Source organism: Macaca mulatta, chromosome 19 (genome assembly GCF_049350105.2).
Source record: "Macaca mulatta isolate MMU2019108-1 chromosome 19, T2T-MMU8v2.0, whole genome shotgun sequence".
Taxonomy (NCBI): Eukaryota; Metazoa; Chordata; class Mammalia; order Primates; family Cercopithecidae; genus Macaca; species Macaca mulatta.
The window spans coordinates 24,949,185-24,965,674 of NC_133424.1; positions in this window are offsets into that span (position 1 = coordinate 24,949,185).

Consider the following 16,490-nt stretch of genomic DNA (forward strand, 5'->3'; position numbering starts at 1 on the left):
CTTGGGTAAAAAGTCATAGGAAATTACCACTTTCTTGCATACTATATAATCCCTTGCTGGGCATGGTGGCTCATGCCTCCCATAGTGGCTCAGCACTTTGGGAGGCTGAGGCGGGTGGATCACCTGAGGTCAGGAGTTTGACACAACTCTGACCAACATGGTGAAACCCCATCTCTACTAAATACAAAAAATTAGCCAGGCATGGTGGCACATGCCTGTAATCCCAGCTACTTGGGAGGCTGAGGCCGAAGAATCACTTGAACCTGGGAGGCGGAGGCTGCATTGAGCCAAGATTGTGCCATTGCGCTCCAACCTGGGCAACAAGAGCAAAGCTCGGACTAAAAAAAAAAAAAAAAAACAAAAAAACAAAAAAACACATTAGATTTAAAAAATAAATCTCTTGTGGTACAGAGAGTATCATTTCAGCATTCAGCACACAGATGAGATTGTGGTTCTCATGTGCACACCCCACCAATTGTTAGGCTTGTCACTCTCACTCATAGACAGAGCCCACTGGTAAGGCCCTGAATTTCACACACACACAGTCAGCAGTTGAAATTGTGACTATCGAAGATGGCCGAATAGGAACAGCTCCAGTCTCCAACTCCCAGCGCGAGCGACACAGAAGACCGGTGATTTCTGCATTTTCAACTGAGGTACTGGGTTCATCTCACTGGGGTGTGCCGGACGATCGGTGCTGGTCAGCTGCTGCAGCCCGACCAGCGAGAGCTGAAGCAGGGCGAGGTATCGCCTCACCTGGGAAGCGCAAGGGGGAAGGGAATCCCTTTTCCTAGCCAGGGGAACTGAGACACACAACACCTGGAAAATCGGGTAACTCCCACCCCAATACTGCGCTTTAAGCAAACAGGCACACCAGGAGATCATATCCCACACCTGGCCGGGAGGGTCCCACACCCACGGAGCCTCCCTCATTGCTAGCACAGCAGTCTGTGATCTACCGGCAAGGCAGCAGCGAGGCTGGGGGAGGGGCGCCCGCCATTGCTGAGGCTTAAGTAGGTAAACAAAGCTGCTGGGAAGCTCGAACTGGGTGGAGCTCACAGCAGCTCAAGGAAACCTGCCTGTCTCTGTAGACTCCACCTCTGAGGACAGGGCACAGTAAACAGTAACAAACACAGCCAAAACCTCTGCAGATGCAAACGACTCTGTCTGACAGCTTTGAAGAGAGCAGTGGATCTCCCAACACGGAGGCTGAGATCTGAGAAGGGACAGACTCCCTGCTCAAGTGGGTCCCTGACCCCTGAGTAGCCTAACTGGGAGACATCCCCCACTAGGGGCAGTCTGACACCCCACACCTCACAGGGTGGAGTACACTCCTGAGAGGAAGCTTCCAAAGCAAGAATCAGACAGGTACACTCGCTGTTCAGAAATATTCTATCTTCTGCAGCCTCTGCTGCTGATACCCAGGCAAACAGGGTCTGGAGTGGACCTCAAGCAATCTCCAACAGACCTACAGCTGAGGGTCCTGACTGTTAGAAGGAAAACTATCAAACAGGAAGGACACCTACACCAAAACCCCATCAGTACATCACCATCATCAAAGACCAGAGGCAGATAAAACCACAAAGATGGGGAAAAAGCAGGGCAGAAAAGCTGGAAATTCAAAAAATAAGAGCGCATCTCCCCCAGCAAAGGAGCGCAGCTCATCACCAGCAACGGATCAAAGCTGGACGGAGAATGACTTTGACGAGATGAGAGAAGAAGGCTTCAGTCCATCAAATTTCTCAGAGCTAAAGGAGGAGTTACATACCCAGCGCAAAGAAACTAAAAATCTTGAAAAAAAAGTGGAAGAATTGATGGCTAGAGTAATTAATGCAGAGAAGGTCATAAACGAAATGAAAGAGATGAAAACCATGACACGAGAAATACGTGACAAATGCACAAGCTTCAGTAACCGACTCGATCAACTGGAAGAAAGAGTATCTGCGATTGAGGATCAAATGAATGAAATGAAGCGAGAAGAGAAACCAAAAGAAAAAAGAAGAAAAAGAAATGAACAAAGCCTGCAAGAAGTATGGGATTATGTAAAAAGACCAAATCTACGTCTGATTGGGGTGCCTGAAAGTGAGGGGGAAAATGGAACCAAGTTGGAAAACACTCTTCAGGATATCATCCAGGAGAACTTCCCCAACCTAGTAGGGCAGGCCAACATTCAAATCCAGGAAATACAGAGAATGCCACAAAGATACTCCTCGAGAAGAGCAACTCCAAGACACATAATTGCCAGATTCACCAAAGTTGAAATGAAGGAAACAATCTTAAGGGCAGCCAGAGAGAAAGGTCGAGTTACCCACAAAGGGAAGCCCATCAGACTAACAGCAGATCTCTCGGCAGAAACTCTCCAAGCCAGAAGAGAGTGGGGGCCAATATTCAACATTCTTAAAGAAAAGAATTTTAAACCCAGAATTTCATATCCAGCCAAACTAAGTTTCATAAGTGAAGGAGAAATAAAATCCTTTACAGATAAGCAAATGCTTAGAGATTTTGTCACCACTAGGCCTGCCTTACAAGAGACCCTGAAGGAAGCACTAAACGTGGAAAGGAACAACCGGTACCAGCCATTGCAAAAACATGCCAAAATGTAAAGACCATCGATGCTAGGAAGAAACTGCATCAACTAATGAGCAAAATAACCAGTTAATATCATAATGGCAGGATCAAGTTCACACATAACAATCTTAACCTTAAATGTAAATGGACTAAATGCTCCAATTAAAAGACACAGACTGGCAAACTGGATAAAGAGTCAAGACCCATCAGTCTGCTGTATTCAGGAGACCCATCTCACACGCAGAGACATACATAGGCTCAAAATAAAGGGATGGAGGAAGATTTACCAAACAAATGGAGAACAAAAAAAAGCGGGGGTTGCAATACTAGTCTCTGATAAAACAGACTTTAAACCATCAAAGATCAAAAGAGACAAAGAAGGCCATTACATAATGGTAAAGGGATCAATTCAACAGGAAGAGCTAACCTAAATATATATGCACCCAATACAGGAGCACCCAGATTCATAAAGCAGGTCCTTAGAGACTTACAAAGAGACTTAGACTCCAATACAATAATAATGGGAGACTTCAACACTCCACTGTCAACATTAGACAGATCAATGAGACAGAAAGTTAACAAGGATATCCAGGAATTGAACTCATCTCTGCAGCAAGCAGACCTAATAGACATCTATAGAACTCTCCACCCCAAATCAACAGAATATACATTCTTCTCAGCACCACATCGTACTTACTCCAAAATCGACCACATAATTGGAAGTAAAGCACTCCTCAGCAAATGTACAAGAACAGAAATTATAACAAACTGTCTCTCAGACCACAGTGCAATCAAACTAGAACTCAGGACTAAGAAACTCAAGCAAAACCGCTCAACTACATGGAAACTGAACAACCTGCTCCTGAATGACTACTGGGTACATAACAAAATGAAGGCAGAAATAAAGATGTTCTTTGAAACCAATGAGAACAAAGATACAACATACCAGAATCTCTGGGACACATTTAAAGCAGTGTGTAGAGGGAAATTTATAGCACTAAATGCCCACAAGAGAAAGCAGGAAAGATCTAAAATTGACACTCTAACATCGCAATTGAAAGAACTAGAGAAGCAAGAGCAAACACATTCGAAAGCTAGCAGAAGGCAAGAAATAACTAAGATCAGAGCAGAACTGAAGGAGATAGAGACACAAAAAACTCTCCAAAAAATCAATGAATCCAGGAGTTGGTTTTTTGAAAAGATCAACAAAATTGACAGACCACTAGCAAGACTAATAAAGAAGAAAAGAGAGAAGAATCAAATCGACGCAATTAAAAATGATAAAGGGGATATCACCACCGACCCCACAGAAATACAAACTACCATCAGAGAATACTATAAACACCTCTAGGCAAATAAACTAGAAAATCTAGAAGAAATGGATAATTTCCTGGACACTTACACTCTTCCAAGACTAAACCAGGAAGAAGTTGAATCCCTGAATAGACCAATAGCAGGCTCTGAAATTGAGGCAATAATTAATAGCCTACCAATGAAAAAAAGTCCAGGACCAGATGGATTCACAGCTGAATTCTACCAGAGGTACAAGGAGGAGTTGGTACCATTCCTTCTGAAACTATTCCAATCAATAGAAAAAGAGGGAATCCTCCCTAACTCATTTTATGAGGCCAACATCATCCTGATACCAAAGCCTGGCAGAGACACAACAAAAAAAGAGAATTTTAGACCAATATCCCTGACGAACATCGATGCAAAAATCCTCAATAAAATACTGGCAAACCGGATTCAGCAACACATCAAAAAGCTTATCCACCATGATCAAGTGAGCTTCATCCCTGGGATGCAAGGCTGGTTCAACATTCGCAAATCAATAAACATAATCCAGCATATAAACAGAACCAAAGACAAGAACCACATGATTATCTCAATAGATGCAGAAAAGGCTTTTGACAAAATTCAACAGCCCTTCATGCTAAAAACGCTCAATAAATTTGGTATTGATGGAACGTACCTCAAAATAATAAGAGCTATTTATGACAAACCCACAGCCAATATCATACTGAATGGGCAAAAACTGGAAAAATTCCCTTTGAAAACTGGCACAAGACAGGGATGCCCTCTCTCACCACTCCTATTCAACATAGTGTTGGAAGTTCTGGCTAGGGCAATTAGGCAAGAGAAAGAAATCAAGGGTATTCAGTTAGGAAAAGAAGAAGTCAAATTGTCCCTGTTTGCAGATGACATGATTGTATATTTAGAAAACCCCATTGTCTCAGCCCAAAATCTCCTTAAGCTGATAAGCAACTTCAGCAAAGTCTCAGGATACAAAATTAATGTGCAAAAATCACAAGCATTCTTATACACCAGTAACAGACAAACAGAGAGCCTAATCAGGAATGAACTTCCATTCACAATTGCTTCAAAGAGAATAAAATACCTAGGAATCCAACTTACAAGGGATGTAAAGGACCTCTTCAAGGAGAACTACAAACCACTGCTCAGTGAAATAAAAGAGGACACAAACAAATGGAAGAACATACCATGCTCATGGATAGGAAGAATCAATATCGTAAAAATGGCCATACTGCCCAAGGTAATTTATAGATTCAATGCCATCCCCATCAAGCTACCAATGACTTTCTTCACAGAATTGGAAAAAACTGCTTTAAAGTTCATATGGAACCAAAAAAGAGCCCGCATCTCCAAGACAATCCTAAGTCAAAAGAACAAAGCTGGAGGCATCACGCTACCTGACTTCAAACTATACTACAAGGCTACAGTAACCAAAACAGCATGATACTGGTACCAAAACAGAGATATAGACCCATGGAACAGAACAGTGTCCTCAGAAATAATACCACACATCTACAGCCATCTGATCTTTGACAAACCTGAGAGAAACAAGAAATGGGGAAAGGATTCCCTATTTAATAAATGGTGCTGGGAAAATTGGCTAGCCATAAGTAGAAAGCTGAAACTGGATCCTTTCCTTACTCCTTATACGAAAATTAATTCAAGATGGATTACAGACTTAAATGTTAGACCTAATACCATAAAAATCCTAGAGGAAAACCTAGGTAGTACCATTTAGGACACAGGCATGGGCAAAGACTTCATGTCTAAAACACCAAAAGCAACGGCAGCAAAAGCCAAAATTGACAAATGGGATCTAATTAAACTAAAGAGCTTCTGCACAGCAAAAGAAACTACCATCAGAGTGAACAGGCAACCTACAGAATGGGAGAAAATTTTTGCAATCTACTCATCTGACAAAGGGCTAATATCCAGAACCTACAAAGAACTCAAACAAATTTACAAGAAAAAACAAACAACCCCATCAAAAAGTGGGCAAAGGATATGAACAGACATTTCTCAAAAGAAGACATTCATACAGCCAACAGACACATGAAAAAATGCTCATCATCACTGGCCATCAGAGAAATGCAAATCAAAACCACAATGAGATACCATCTCACACCAGTTAGAATGGCGATCATTAAAAAGTCAGGAAACAACAGATGCTGGAGAGGATGTGGAGAAATAGGAACACTTTTACACTGTTGGTGGGATTGTAAACTAGTTCAACCATTATGGAAAACAGTATGGCGATTCCTCAAGGATCTAGAACTAGAAGTACCATATGACCCAGCCATCCCATTACTGGGTATATACCCAAAGGATTATAAATTATGCTGCTATAAAGACACATGCACACGTATGTTTATTGCAGCACTATTCACAATAGCAAAGACTTGGAATCAACCCAAATGTCCATCAGTGACAGATTGGATTAAGAAAATGTGGCACATATACACCATGGAATACTATGCAGCCATCAAAAAGGATGAGTTTGTGTCCTTTGTAGGGACATGGATGCAGCTGGAAACCATCATTCTTAGCAAACTATCACAAGAACAGAAAACCAAACACCGCATGTTCTCACTCATAGGTGGGAACTGAACAATGAGATCACTTGGACTCAGGAAGGGGAACATCACACACCGGGGCCTATCATGGGGAGGGGGGAGGGGGGAGGGGGAGGAGGAAGGAGGGATTGCATTGGGAGTTATACCTGATGTAAATGACGAGTTGATGCGTGCAGCACACCAACACGGCACAAGTATACATATGTAACAAACCTGCACGTTATGCACATGTACCCTACAACTTAAAGTATAATAATAAAAAATAAATTAAAAAAAAAAAAAAGAAAAAAAAAAAAGAAATTGTGACTATCATGTGAACATCCAGCCAGAGTTGGAATGATGACTTATTTCTAAACCCAGTTCATTGGCAGATGAGAATTCTGTGTGACCCCATGAAAATTCTCCCTGGGCTTAGTGCCAGAGTAAACAGAGTTTACAGGAGGAATGAAGGCTCTCAGGCTCCCATCCAGTTTATTGGTGAGATTGTCACTACCATACTTAGACCCAACATAGGAAATGTGGTGACTCTCATACCTAGAACTGGGACCTGTGCAGGATTGTTAATTCATTACTGGACCTTCCTGTGGGTGTGATTGTTACATATGCCTACGTTCAGCACCCACGTGATTTGATTTTGCTGCCTGGTCTCAGTCCAAAGGTAAGATTGTGATTTATCACTGAATCCAGCAGCTCGGTGATTTGGCTTTCCTCTTTTTTTTTTTTTTTGCGGGGGGGAATCCCACAAATTTTGGGTATTGCCAATTATTTCTGAATCCTGCACCCATGTTATGTGACTCTCCCACGTGTGCCTTACATGTTGTGCCATATTGTGGCTCAATATATCACATTAGACATTGTTAAATATTATTGGGTTCAACACCTGGGTGATGGATGTAACTTTTTTTCTGGGCCTTCCTACAGGGGACCTTGTGACATAACTCAATGCCCATCACCATGGAAATGTTACTCTCTTCTCCTGCCTGATCTCTGCTCACAGAGAAATTGTGACACATCACTGGCCTCACATCTAGATGATGCAACTTTCTTCTTTTTTTCAGGCTCCACATATTTGGGTATTGTGATGTATTGCTGAACTCAACACCTAAGGGATGGGAGTCTCCTACCTAGGCCCTTCCTACAAGGGGCATTGTGACATGTCTCTGCATTCCTCATCCAGGAGATGTGACTCTTCTCTTCTGCCTACACCTGCCTATACAGAAAGTTGCGGCGTATTGCTGTGGTCAGCAACCAGATGATGTGTTTCTTCTGCCTGGGTCTTTATTACAGGAAAGATGGTTGACACATTACTGGGCCCAGCATCCAGAGGATGTGACTCTCTTCTGTTGGTCTCTGCTTACAGGGAAATTGTAGCATATTGCTACACCCAGCTCCTAGCTTATGTGACTCTTCTTTTAGGTTTTTGCCTTCAGGGGATATTGTGACATATTGCTGGACCCTGCACTGACAATTTGTGACACTTCTGCCTGTGATTTGCCCACTTGGGCCATTGTGACATATTGCTGGGTTTAACACTCAGGTGATGTAACTTTTATGCCTGGGCTTTACCTACAGGAGGCATTTTGAAATGTCTTTGTGGCTAGGCACGGTGGCTCATGTCTGTAATCCCAGCACTTTGGGAGGCCAAGGTGGGCAGATCACAAAGTCAGGAGTTTGAGACCAGCCTGGTCAATATGGTGAAAACCTGTCTCTAGTAAAAACAAACAAACAAACAAACAACCAAAAATCAGCCAGGTGTGGTAATGGGTGCCTGTAGTCCCAGCTACTCAAGAGGCTGAGGCAGGAGAATCGCTTGAGCCCAGGAGGTGGAGATTACAGTGAGCCGAGATCATGCCACTGCACTCCATCCTGGACAACAGAGTGAGACTCCATTTCCAAAAAAAATAAAAAATAAAAATAAAAAAAATGTCTTTGCACCAATCCCACAGGTGATGTGACTCTCTTGTGTTACCTGGTCTCTGTTCCCAGGAAGTATTGTGACCTTTCACAGCATATAGCTATTTTTTTTTTTTAATTTCTTAGTTTTTTCTTGCAGGAAAGATTGTGAAATATTACTGAACTAAGCACCGAAGGGATATGTTTTTTTTTCTTGGACTTGCCCATGTAAAACATTGTGACATATTGCTGAGCCCTAAACCTAGATGGTGTGAGTTTTCTGCCCGTCAGCTATTTTATGTGACTCTCCTCTCTCATCTTCACTTTGTCCATGGTTAGATTATAATATATCTTTGGGCCTGGGTCACACTAACAGAAGCGAGAGTGACTTATTGCTGGGCCCAGCACACAGGGGATGTGATTCTTCTTCTTGGTTCCTGCCCAAATCGTCATTGTGACATATCTCTGGGTCAGTTGCCTAAATGATAGGACTCTTTTTATCTTTCTGGACCTGTCCACAGTAGGAAACGTTACATATCGCTGGGCCCAGCACCTATCTGATATGACTCTCCTCTCATGCCAAGGCCTTGCCTACAGTAGTGATTGTGCCATATAGCTGGGTCCAGCTCCTATGTTATCTGACTCCTGTTTTCTTCCTGAGTCCTACAAAAAGATAGCATTATAAAATATTTCTGGGTCTTTTACCTAGGTGATGTGACTTTTCTTCCCGGCTTGTTCTCTCAGAGGGAATTGTGACATGTTGCTGAATACAGCATTTAGGTGATGCGAAGCTTCCTCTACAGCTTGGACTCTTACCAAAAAGGGATTGTGATATATCACTGGGCACAGCACCTACATAATGGAACTCTTTTCTCTTGTCTGTGCCCTGCAAACATTTTGCATTGTGACATATAGCTGGGTCTGCCACCCAGGTAACATGAGTCTTCCACATAAGCCCTGGCCACAAGAGTGTTATGAAATAACTTTTTATTTATTGCCTAGGTAGTGATGTGACTCTTCCTCAGCCTGTACCTTGCCACAAGGGAATTGTGATGTATCACTGGGCCCAGCACCTAGATGATGTAACTCATCTTTTGGCTGAATCTTTCATATTTTACATATTGTTACATATCACTGCATCTGACATTAGGGGATGAGAGACTTCTGCCTGGGCCCTCCCCACAGATGGCCTTGTGACATATTTTGGCATCCATCACCTAAGAAATGTGACTCTTCTCACCTACATGCACCGTGCACAAATAAAAGATTGTGACACATCACTGGGATCAGCCACCCAGTGTGTGTCTATCCTCTCAGGGTGTTGCTTAAAGAGACCATTGTAACGTATCACTGGGACCAGCACCCAGGTGATGTGACTTGTGGCCTGTGCCCATCTCGTCTTTTTTTTAAGGCAAAGTCTCACTGTGTTGCCCAGGTTAGAGTGCAGTGATGTGATCTTGGCTCACTGCAACCTCCGCCTCCTGGGTTCAAGCAGTTCTTCTGCCTTAGCCTGGGATTACAAGTAGCTGGGATTACAGTCATGCATTACCACACTGGTCTAATATTTGTATTTTTAGTAGAGGTGGGGTTTTACCATGATGGTCAGGCTGGTTTCTAACTCCTGACCTCAGGTGATCTACTTGCCTTGGCCTCCCAAAGTGCTGGGATTACTGGCATGAGCCACTGCACCCAGTCTACCTGCGGCCATCTTATAGGATTAGATTTTAATCCATCCCCTGCCAAGAACCTAGGTGATGTGATATGACTCTCCTGTTTGGTCCTTGCCTTCAAAAAAGATTGTGACATACCTTTAGACGAGACCCAGGTGATGTCACTATTCTGTTCACTTCCTACCCACCAATGTCATTGGGACATATATCTTGCTTCAACTTGCAATTGCTATGATGATTCTTATACCTTGAACTAGGCAATAAAAGAGTTATACTCTCTCCTAGCTAGGCTTAGGAAAACAAAAATAATCCTTAGTCTCTTCTTTTTGACAAGGTCATAGAGAATTACCACTCTCTCAAATATTGTGTAAAGCCCTCGGGTGGCACATAGAGTGTCATCAAGGGATAAAAACACTGATGATATTGTGTTTCTTTTCTTTTTTGGAGATGGAGTCTCACTTTGTCACCCAGGCTAAAGTGCAGTGGCATGATCTCAGCTCACTATAACCTCTGTCTCCTGAGTTCAAGTGATCCTCCTGCCTCAGCTTCCCGAGTAACTGCGACTACAGGTGCGTGCCACCAAGCCCAGCTAATTTTTGTATTTTTAGTACAGATGGATTTTCACCATGTTGGCCAAGCTGGTCTTGAACTCCTGACCTCAGGTGATCCACCCGCCTTGGCCTCCCAAAGTGCTGGGATTACAGGCGTGAGCCACTGCTCCCAGCCCAAGATTGTGTTTCTTAAAAGAATATCCTGGCCGGGCACGGTGGCTCACGCCTGTAATCCCAGCACTTTGGGAGGCTGAGATGGGTGGATCACGAGATCAGGAGTTCAAGACCAGCCTGGCCAACATGGTGAAACCCGATCTCTACTAAAAATACAAAAATGCACCAGGTGTGGTGGCAGGTGCCTGTAATCCCAGCTACTCAAGAGGCTGAGGCAGGAGAATTGCTTGAATCCAGGAGGCGGAGGTTGCAGTGAGCCGAGATCATACTACTGCCATTCAGCCTTGGTGATAGAGTGAGACTCCATCTCAAAAAAAAAAAAAAAAAAAAAAAAAGGAATATCCTGCCAGGCATGGTGGCTTACACCTGTAATCTCAGCACTTTGGGAGGCCGGCTTGTGCCTGTAATCTCAGCATGAGGTGGGCGGATCACGAGGTTACGAGATTGAGAGCATCCTGACTAACATGGTAAAACCCCATCTCTACTAAAAATACAAAAAATTAGCCAGGTGTGGTGGCACTCACCTGTAGTCCCAGCTACTCAGGAGGCTGAGGGAGGAGAATCACTTGAACCCAGGAGGCGGAGGTTGCAGTGAGCTGAGATCGTGCCACTACATTCCATCCTGGGCAGCAGAGCGAGACTTTGTCTCAAAAAAGAAAAAAGAAAAAGAAAAAAAGAACATTCTGCCACTCATTATAATTGTAACCTCAACATAGACAGAACCCACTGGTGAGGTCCGAAATCTCATATGCAGATGCAGTCCATAGTTGGAATTGTGACTGTGATATGCAGACATCCAGCCAGGAATGGCTCATTTCTAAAGCTACAAATGATGACTCACTTGTAAATGTAGCTCATAGGCAGATGAGGACTCTCCTATATGGATCAGCCAATTGAAGAGATGTTGACTCTCATTTCTGGGATCAGAGCAACACGTACTTTCAAGGGTCTATACCATCACAAATGTCTTAAAGTGAATTGTGACTCACATGCATATTGCATAAAGTCCTCAGGTAATGCATTGAATGCCCTTACATGGCCCAGCACACAGGTGACATTGTGATACTGATTTTCACACCCAGTCAACAGTAAATATGTCATCCTTTTAGAAGAACACAATCTACTTCTGAAGTTCTGAATCTCACCCCTGGAGGCAGTGGAAAGTTGCAAAATTGACTCCCATATGTGGATCTGGTCCACAGCTGGGCTGTTGACTCAGATCAAGATTCAGCACACCTGTGAGGCATGAGTTTACTGAGAAGACAGTCTGAAGGAGAGATTGAGGCTCTTTTTCATGAATTCATCCATATTGAGATTGTGATTTGTGCACTTAGACCCAGCTTCCAAATGGTCTTGCCTCTCATACCTATAATGGGAATATGTGAGGAATTATTCATGTTATTCCTGAGCCTTTCTGCATGTGTGATTGTGACACACATCTCTGCTCAAAACCTGAGGGATTTGACTCTCTTGCCTGGGCCTAGCACACAGATAGGATTGGGACATATTGTTGGAACCAGTATGTAGATGATGTGACCCTATACTCTTGTCTTGTTCCTGCCACAGAGGACATTGTGACATATCACTGGTCCCTGCACCCAGGTAATGTGTTTGTCCTTTCTATGCCCTGCCCACATGGGCTATTATAACATATTGCTGGGTCCAACACCCAGGTAATATGAATCTCCTACCTATATCCTGACTACAGGGGCCATTTTTGGAAATAGATGGAAATAGAACCCATCATCTATTTGATGTTACTCTCCACTTTTTTTTTTCTTCTTGGTTTTAAGGAGTGGAGAGTTTAATAGGCAAGAAGGAAGGGAGAAGACAGAAGGAAGAAGCTCCCCTGTACAGAGACAGAGGGAGGGGAGCTCCAAAGCCAAAAGAGAAGGCCCCCTACTCTGGACTTTTACATAGGCTTTTCCCTAGGAGACATTGTAACATATCTGGGCCAAGCACCTATATGATGTTACTCTTTGCTCCTGCCTGGGCCCTGACCACAGAAGGGGGAGTGACTAATCCCTAGGCACAACACACAGGTGATGTAATATTTCTGCCTGTTCCCTGTCCACAGGAAACATAGTGAATGTCCTTGGCCTACTAAACAAGATGATATGACAATTTTTTGTCTCTGAGACCTGTCAACAGTGGGGATTGTGACAGATCACTTGTCTCAGCACTGACATAATTTTTTCCACGTGCCTGGGTGCTTCCCACTGGGGTGACTGTGACATATAACTAGGTGAAGGGCCTAGGTTATGTGACTTTTCTCTTCTGCCTGAGCCTAGGTTAAAGACACATGCAGTGGAAAGCTTTTTGGGGCCTGGCTTCTAATTGCAAGGACAGTTACATAGGTGTCTCTGAATGCTTAGACAGCCTGGTCTTTCCTGACCCAATGCTCCCCAACCGCTTTTTCAAGCACATCTTGACCTTTCTGTTCTCTGGGGTGAAAACTCATCTTCAGGGCTGTCTGCGACAAAAGAGAAACATCGGGTTACTAAAACCTCAGGAACAGAGATTACAGATTGGGTTAAGAGTGTGCCCTTTCTTAAGGATGGTATGCATGGGAAAGTAGCAAACAGTTTCAGAAAGATACAAGAAAAATTGCCTCTAATGGGTATTTATACTTCAACTCAATTTGTTCTGTAAGTGGTAGGGAAAATGGGATAAAATACCGTATGTTCAAGTATTTTTGCTGCTCAGTCAGAATGAAACCCTGCAGCAGGCATGTCCATGTTTCATGAGAGAAATAGAAGAAAAAGAATTGGACATACAAGATGATCCTTTATGACAAGCCCCCCTGCCACTTGGTTCAGTGGGCATTTTTGGGTGAAGCAGAACTTCTTTCTCTCAGGTCTGAAGGTTCAGATGTGTTGGCCCTTTTTCCCACTAGTACACCTGAAAGTTCTATTGAGAACCATTTGTCCCTCCTCCTTACCCATCTAGTCCTACTCTACACCCACCAGTCCCTGAAGAACTTAGCCCTGTGAGTACTACTTGTAGTGGGGCTGCCTATCAACTTCCAAGGGGAAATCTTTGATCACTTACAGAGGTTGCAAATGGGGAAGAAGGCCTGTGAGAGGATGTGTCCCCTTTTCTCTGTCTGGTTTAGCTCTATAATAAGACAAGTTTGGTCATTTCTCTGAAGATCCAGGAAAATTCATGGGTGAGCTTGAGAAGTTAACTCTGACCTACAGTTTAACATGGCAGGATCTGTATATTTTGTTGTCTCTGTGTTGTACAGTGGAAGAAAAACAATGCATTTTGGGGACGGCTAGGACTCATGCAGGTGAGGTATTGGCTCATAACCTGAACCATAATATATATCAGACAGGAGGTATAGCAGTTCCAGATCAAGATCTAGAGCGGAACTATCAAAGTGGGTGTGAGGACTTGGAAGAAGAGATCATATGGTCACTTGTTTGTTGAAACAGATGAAGAAATGTATGAAAAAACCCATTAACAATGAAAAGGTTAAGGAAGTTTCTCAGGGCAAAGATGACAATCCAACTTTGTTTTAATAGCCTTTAGTTGAGGCAATCAAGAAATATACTAACACTGGTCTTGCCTCAAGGAAAAGATAAACCCTTCTGAGAGTACATTTTATAACCAAGTCTGCCCCTAATATCTATAGAAAACTACTAAAAGCAGCTATGGGTTCCCAAAGTTCTCTGGAACAGCTTTGGATATGGCATTTGTAGTTTTTAATAACAGGGACAAAGCAGAGGAAGCAGAAGAGGAAGAAGAACCTCCCACAAGTTGCAGCTCTTGGTTGCAACCTTAAGCTAACCTCCCAAATGGGGTTGCCCTCCTGGGTCTTGGCTTGAACAAGGGAAGCTGAAAAGTGGGAAGCCCAAACTTGGGCGTCGGAGTCACTGTGCCCTGGGCATAAATCAGGGTGTGCACTGTAAGAAAACTGACCATTGGAAGAGGGTTTGTCCAGTGTTCTGAAGAGAGCCATCAGCACCTGAACTAATGATGGGTAAAACAGCCAGGCAAGTACCCAAGAGTGACGGGACCTGAGACCTTCCACCACTGTTTCCATCAGACAACTAGCCATATATCTGGAAAAGCCTCGGTAACCTTTGCCATGGCAGGTAAGAATATGAAGTTTCACCAGGTGTGGTGTCTCACACCTGTAATCCTAGCACTTTGGGAGGCCGAGGTGGGTGGATGACTTGAGTTCAGGAGTTCATGACTACCTGGTCAACATGGTGAAACCCTATCTCTACTAAAAATACAAAAAATTATCCAGAAATTGCTTGAATCTGAGAGGTGGAGGTTGCAGTGAGCTGAGATCATGCCACTGCACTCCATTCTGGGAAACAGAGACTCCGTCTCAAAAAAAAAAAAAAAAAAAAAAAAAAAAAGGCCGGGTGCGTTGCCTCATGCCTGTAATCCCAGTACTTTGGGAGCCCGAGGTGGGCGGGTGGATCACCTGAGGTCAGGAGTTTGAGACCAGCCTGACCAACATGGAGAAACCCCCATCTCTACTATAAATACAAAATTAACTGGGCGTGGCGGCACATGCCTGTAATCCCAGCTACTCAGGAGGCTGAGGCAAGAGAATCACATGAACCCGGGAGGCGGAGGTTGCAATAAGCTGAGGTCACACCACTGCACTCCAGCCTGGGCGACAGAGTGAGACTCCATCTCAAAAAAAAGAATATTAACTTTCTTCTGGACTGCTTACTCTGTTTTGACCCATTATAATGGGTCTCTGTCACCCCAAAACTGTATGGTCACGGGGATAGATTGACAAGCCCATAGATGCCATTTTACCTAATCTCTAAGCTGTTTTTCAGTGACTGGTTTTCTTACATAACTTTCTTATCATGCCTGGATGCCTCAGGGAAATTGTAGCAACTTCTCTTTTGGTAGATAAAGCCAATAAACTGGCTTTAGAACAACACCGTGAGGTTTAAGCCCACACCAAGTACAAGGAGTTCTATAAGCTAAAAGACACCAGTGGATGACCGGGAATTCTTATTGAAATAGCAGGCATTTTGCTAGACACTCCAATAAACCTGATATGAGATGCTAATCAATAAAAAAATAGTTAAACATTTGCATGACTCTACTCATTTGGGAATAAATTCCCTGTTTAAATTAATATCTTGGCTTTTTATAGAAAAAGAATTACTTAAAAGAGTAGACCAGGTCACTCGGGCCTGTGAGCTATATGCCTGGAACAACCCAAATGACCAATGTTTACCTCCTCCTTTAGTAAGGCCTGTTCAGCATAGAGGAACGTACCCTGGTGAAGATTGGCAAATAGACTATAACAGATGCCCCCATGTAAAGGGTTTAAATATTTATTAGGCATTCATTGACACCTTTACTGTTTGGATTGAGGCTTTTCCTATGCAGTCTGAAAAGGCAATTGAGATTTCTAAACTACTAAAAGAAATAATTCTGGTGGGTGTGGTGGCTCACACCTGTAATCCCTGCACATTGGGAGGCCAAGGCGGGTAGATCACCTGAGGTCAGGAGTTCGAGACCAGCCTGGCTAACATGGTGAAACCCCGTCTCTACTAAAAATACAAAAATTAGCTGGGTGTGGTGGTGTGCACCTGTAGTCCCAGCTACTCTGGAGGCTGAGGCATGAGAATCACTTGAACCTTGGAGGCAGAGGTTGCAGTGAACCGAGATTGTGCCATTGCACTCTAGGCTGGGCAACAAGAGTGAAACTCTATCTCAAAAAAAAAAAAAAAAAAAAAATAGAGTCTCGTGAAATATAGTAA